The sequence below is a fragment of the Ursus maritimus genome, unplaced genomic scaffold, assembly GCF_017311325.1.
Source record: "Ursus maritimus isolate PB19 unplaced genomic scaffold, ASM1731132v1 scaffold_6, whole genome shotgun sequence".
Classification (NCBI taxonomy): Eukaryota; Metazoa; Chordata; class Mammalia; order Carnivora; family Ursidae; genus Ursus; species Ursus maritimus.
Genome location: NW_024426774.1, coordinates 55,352,354 through 55,358,552, shown reverse-complemented (window position 1 = coordinate 55,358,552; position 6,199 = coordinate 55,352,354). Strand labels below are relative to the sequence as shown.

Here is a 6,199-nt window from a genome sequence, read left to right as displayed (position 1 = left end):
ATGGGGATCCTTCCAGAATCTGTGTCTTGCCTTTGCCTGCAAATACTGTAAACCCCACCTTGAGCCCCATCTGAATTTTTTCCAAAACATATCCTATTCTATTGACCACTGACTCAACCCTTCAAGCTCTGAAGCAAACCCCAAACACTACACCAAACTTCTGCGGCTTCCATTTTGTCAAAAGCTATTTGTTCTGGTTTGGTTTTGCCTCAGTCCTTGCCTCAATCCCTGCCTCGGGCGAGCAGCAAGTAGGGGCTGGACACATGGGGATCTGGGCCACTCCGGGGCACAGCTCTGTAGCCTACACCACCAGCGGCTCCTGGCTGAAATGGACACGGCTCCCGAGGATACTCCCAAACCTAGAATCATCTTGACCATTTCCCAAAGCGGGCCCGAGCAGATGGCTCTCTGGGAAATGGGAAATCAGGAAAGATGCCTCCCAGTCTCTGAGCAAGGCCCGATGTGACTCAGAGGGGCTCACATGACCACACCGTTGGGTCCTCAGACAAAGCTGGAGAGCCCTGAAAGGGGAGGTCACGCTGACAGTCACTACCCCCCACCCCCCAGGGACAGGACGAGGATGCCTGGCGGCATGCTCCATGATGCAACCTGCCCGGGCCATCCGCTCTCCCCTTTACCCCACCCCTTCTCTTCTGTCCTGTTATCCAAAGCAGGACTTGCGTTCCGGAGCTGGTGGCGGGCGGGCATGGTGGGGAGCATTGCTTCTGACTGTGTGGTTCCAGGCCCGGGCTGCCATCCTGGCCGCAGGACCCCAGACCCAGCAGGACGGCCGCCAGAGCAACCTACCCCAGGGCTCGCCTTCCCCTATAAATTCAAGCCTCCACCGAATGCAGACATTTCACTGAAATCAGTATTTTTACTCTGTGGGAGGAGAGAAGCGTGGCCCAAGGACCGTCCAGCTCCCCCCTTCACGCTCTGCCCGTGGGAAGCATGTTTGATGGGTTACGATTTGCTTCCCTTTATTTTTGCTGGGTTGCCGTGGGAGCCCGAACTGTGATCTGGGTGGGAGTCACTCATTCATCGGCTCCAGAGAACGGCGCAGACCAGCGTTGCACCCCTTGTCAGAAGGAACCGCTCTCCCTGGCTCCGAGGAGAGGCCAGAGCTCTCCCAGCCACCTCCTACCAGTGGCGGACCCTCCAGCGCCCCGGTCCCCCTCCCGGGCCTGGCGAGTCACCTTTCCCGGCCGCCCGGCCGCGGGGCAGCCACAGCTCGGCCCAGGGAACAGGGAGGCGTTGTTTCCCTGCAGCTACTATCTTGTAACTCCCTCTTAATTTACAATCTGTTTGCTGTTTCAGATGTTTGGAAAGAAAACTCCTTAGTCAGCAGCTCTGGAAAGCTTCATTTTCAGTGAAATCTGGACTCTTCTTTCCCACCCCAGATTTTTTTTTTTTTTTTTTTTTTTTTTTTTTTTTTGGTTTTGTGGCTGGAACCTCACATCTGTGAGGCAGGCAGGACCTCATGGGCCCTGTGTCACCAAACACCTATTGAAAGGATGCATTCAAGGGTAGCAAATCCGGGCAGAGCCCACCGGTGACAACTGGTATTTAGCTAATATCCGCCTTAGCCGACCCGGAGATGGACGGGCCACCCGCCCCGGGAGAGAAGCAAGGACGAAACACGGTGCTCGGTCCCCGCTCCGGTACGCGTGGGGACCCGGCGGGAATGCCCTGCCCTCATGACGGACAAGAAAGCCCAGGGTGCTTGAAACGGCTGTTTTCCCAGCGGAAGGGGGAGAGTCCACCACCGCGGTTCCCATTTCTGGCGGCCGAGGGTCCTCCCAGACACTTCCATAGAAGGTGACACTTGTCCATCAGCCCGACCTTTCCTCGCCTTGCGGTGGCTCCCGCAGGGCTGTGGAAGAAGGGGCACGAGCTACCATTCCAGAGAATCGGTGCAGCACAGAGCTTGGGAGCTGCAGCCCCGGGGCCCTGGGGGTTTGCGCCTTTCCTTGCTAGCTGTGTCCGAGCAGTCACCAGCCCCACGACACGGGACTCCCCGGGCTTCCAGGGCCACCAGAGAGGCGGCCTGAACATCCCCCCCGGAGAGAAGCAGCAAGGAGGCAACCAGAGTAGAGAGTCCGCATCCTAACCTGCCACTGGCTAATTGTGAGACGGTGAGCCAGTCTGCACACTGCACAGGCAGAGCGAACACCACCAACCCCGGCGTCTTCGGAGAATTGAACACGGAACTCATGTGAAACACTTAGCACGACACTCGGAAATACTAAGCGCTCAAGAAATGTTCGGAATCGTATTATTATTGAGGACGCCAAGTTCTGTCGCGCGCCTGCGTGTGCCTGGCCTGACTTGGGGGCCTCTTGAGCCCCAGCTGTTAGGGTGCAGCCCCTGAGTCAGAGAAATAATTAGGGCCCAGCAGGCCAGCTGTTCAGGACCCGGTGATTCTGAGCAACCTACCCTCCACCTGAACGGTGAGGTACAGAAATAACTGGGCTCCAAGAGCAGGCCTCCTGGACATGCCGGAGCGGCTCCAGAGGAGGGCAGAGGGCAGCGGTGCCCGGAATCATCCAGAGAGAACTCACAGGCGTTTCCGTAAAACGTGACCCGTGGAAGTCTGCCCACGGTTTTCCTGGTCTTGTGGTGGGCTTGCAGGGTAGGTGGGAGGTAAACGTGAAGGGGCGCGCTCGGTCCCACAGAGGCTATCCACGCATCCATCCATCTTCGATGAAGCACGTGAAGGCCAGGTGCGGGCGCCCAGTCCCCTGCCGGCCACACAGGAAGTGCACAGGTTGGGGTCTGGCCAGCGTGGAGGCCCAGCCAGCTCCAGGAAGGTGAGCCACGGCCCGTGGGGCCTCGCGTTCTCCTTCCTTGACCCATCCTAGACCTTAGATATCTTGGATTTTATTTACTTATTAATTTGCTGAACAATTTCAGAATTATGGATATCATCCCATGTCCCTCCCCCCCACACCACTGTCGTATCAAAATAGAGATATTCTCATCTAACTGCAATACTATTATCACATCTACAAAAATGAACAATAATATCCGAATACCATTTGAAAACCAGTCTATTCGAATTCTCCACAGCATCCCTAAAATGTCTGTCGTAGCCTGCCTCTTCGAACCAGGGTCTGCTTAAGGAGGATGCATCCCATTTGACTATATGTTCCTTTGAATCTAGAACAGTTCTCCCATCCTCTTATTTTTTATTACATTGTTGGGTTTTTTTAAAGAGACCAGGCCGGTTGTGTTGCAGAATGCCCCACATTCTGGATGTAGCTGTCTCCTCCTGGTGTCACGTAGCTTGTTCGTTTCCCTGTCCCCCATATTTCCTCTAACATCATCTAGTCTCTTCAGGCTGCTTAAGCAAAAGTACCATAGACGGGGGTGTTTGTAACATCAGAAGTTTATTTCTCACAATTCTAGAAGCTGGGAAGTCCAAGGTCAAGACACCAGCTTGGCTAGGTTCAGCCGTCTTTCACCAGGTCCTCGCATGGCAGAAGGGGTAAGAGAGCTCTCTGGGTGATCTTAGGGGGGCACTAATCCCATCCCAAAGTCCTAATCGCCTCCCAAATGTCCCACCTCCGAATACCATCACACTGGGGCTTAGGATTTCAACATAGGAATTTTGAGAGGACACAAACCACAAACGTTCAGTCTATAGCAAACAGTATAGCCATTCTTAAGGTCAACATCTTGAAATATCACAGACTCCATCCAGCTTTCGGCAGAAATCTTTGGGCTCTGCAAAGTGTAGGTACAATAGGGAGGGGTAAGGCTCTGGGAGAAACAGCCCTCGGGGTGCTCTCAGCATGACAGAGGCCCAAGCACACAGCCAGGAAGGACCTATGTGCCCCAGGAAAGGTTCCAGCAGAGGGCAGGGGGGCATCCAGCAGCCCGGCCATCCAGAAACTCCCAGCTATGGGGACTGGCCCTTGGGTCCACAGTCATGCTGGGCTGTCCCAACCCGACCAGGATCGGCCACCTGGTGGATGACCTTCCTTCCTCCCTGGGACCTCCCCATACCTCTGCATGGCTCCAGGGCCTTTTCCTTTAGGCTTCTAGCCACTGGGGGCCGTGTTTTTCTTCTCAGTACACATTACCATCCGACATATATTTACTATTTATTTGGTTATGTGTCTTTCTGCCAAGACCGTAAACTTCAAAAAAAAAAAAATAATAAGGAAAAGCACTGTTATGTCAATATCAAATAAAAATATAGCATAAAGAGATGAAAAGATACATCAAGGTGCCTAAACCTAAGATATCATTAAGTATCTCCATGTAAAAGCAAACAAACAAACAAGACTGTAAACTTCATCAGGACAGGGACCTTTGCTGCCCTGCGCACTGCTTTATCTCCAGGGCCTGCAACAGCTTCTCAGGCGTAAGGAAGGCACCTAGTAAATCTTGAATGAATGAGTGCGTGGGGCCACAGCATACAGCCCAGTTCCAAGCCCACAACCGACCTCAAGTGAACAGATACTGTTTGAGGTTATCATCTTCCCAGAAACCTGTACGAAAATTCCGAAACTACACTTAACATTAAGTAGATAAAAAAAATCACACCAATCGTGAATAAGAAAATCTCCCCTGCAAGCTGTCTGATCTCCCCAGCCCGGTGTCTTTCCTCCCTGCTGCCAGAGTTTGGGCAACTCCTGAATCGCTCAACTCAGGGTGAGTCCAGGGCCTGTTGGTCATAAATACCAGTTAGTCCCACTCAGCGAATAAAGGCATGATGAATTATGGCGTTTGGCTTGGAGGATGATTCCTCCTGTCTGTTTTTTTTTAAGTTGAGTCTTCTTCCTCCTCCTCCTCCTCCTCCCCCTCCCCTCCTCCTCCTCCCCTTCTTCCCCTTCTTCTTCTTCTTTCCTCTTCTTCTTCTTCTTCTTCTTCTTCTTCTTCTCCTTCTTCTTTTTCTTCTTTTTCTTCTTCTTCTTCTTCTCCTCCTCCTTTTTCTTCTCCTTCTTCTCCTCCTTCTTCTTCTCTTTCTTTTTCTTGGCCCTCAAACGCTGAACAGGTGCTGTCTTTAACTCCTAGCCAAGGGTCGTGGCTTGGAGTAGGCAGTGAGCCAGGGGGCCTGGGGAGAGGGATTGAGGGGCGTGGGAGTCAGGGTGGAAACCGAGGTGCCACCCACTGATGAGTAAAGGAAGAGCGGCAGCTTTTGTTTTGTTGGAGTAAAACCAACAAACAAGACATGGAGGGTGAATCATCTTAAGAGGGGCTTCTCACCCTGGCCCTTAAGGGGTCCGGGAATCCCCTGAAAGCCTGTGCAACATATTGTGAATCCTTGCTTCTGAGCACCTTTCTGGGGAGACGGTCCAGAGCTTTCATCAGTTTCCCAGCAGAGTTTGTGACACAGCCTCAACCTCCACTCCCACTAAAAAGGGCTGGGGGGAGGGGGGTAAGAAAAACACAGAGAGGGCATCTGGCAGCTTTCTGGAGGGTGAATCAACACAGTTGTGTCAAACTCCGGCCACTGCTCCTCCCACCCAAGAGTGCAAGCTAACGGGGAGATGAGGCCTGAAGCGAGGAGGGGGTTGGGGCGTTGGGGCGTTGGGGCTCATTTCCTGCGGTCTCCCAGGCACACAGCACAGGGCTCCGCTCTCTGACAGCAGCAGGTGCCCACCTAGCGGTCGGTAAGGGCCAGACACCACTCGAAGTGCCCTCCGGGCATTCACTCCCCCAGCACCACGCTTCTCACCTCACCTTACAGACCATAAAACTGAGGCCCAGAAAGCTCAAGTAACTTGCCCAAAACACACAGGAGACCGGATTGAAACCTGGAGTTTAGAGTGCCTGCGCTGTTGCTCCAGCTCTGATGTCCGGCGAGCCTCCCCACCGCCCCGCTGCAGTGTCTACGGCGATCGTCTCCATTGCACAGGTGATAACGCTGAGGTTGGGTAACTGGCCAGACATCACCCTGGGCTTTCCAGACCTCCTGCTGCGAGGGCTGAGAGCAAAAAAGAAAGTCAGAGGAATTCCGAGGGGCGAGAGGTCACTCTGGGCAGGGGTGACCAGGGAAAGAGTTGGGAACGGAGCAATGGGACGCTGGAAGGCCATCTGGCTCGGCTGCGGGTGCCTCTGGGACAGCTCCTGCGAGCCACCAAGCAGGGCTCCTCGCCCCGGCCCCATCGCTTTACCTCCTTCCACAGCCCCCAGCCTGGAAGACATGGCTTGTGAGGTGGGGCCCCAGGGTCAAGGTTAACACCCCCTC

The 6,199-nt window shown here is 54.0% G+C and overlaps 1 long non-coding RNA gene across 1 annotated transcript; it reads right to left on the bottom strand.

The window, feature by feature from the left end:
- Nucleotides 1–3,370: 3,370 nt before the first annotated feature.
- Nucleotides 3,371–6,185, bottom strand: LOC103671324. The gene is made up of 3 exons (XR_570840.2): nucleotides 5,766–6,185; nucleotides 4,009–4,142; nucleotides 3,371–3,726 (listed from the first exon to the last, which is right to left on the bottom strand). It is a non-coding gene; the product is annotated as an uncharacterized LOC103671324 (long non-coding RNA).
- Nucleotides 6,186–6,199: the final 14 nt, after the last annotated feature.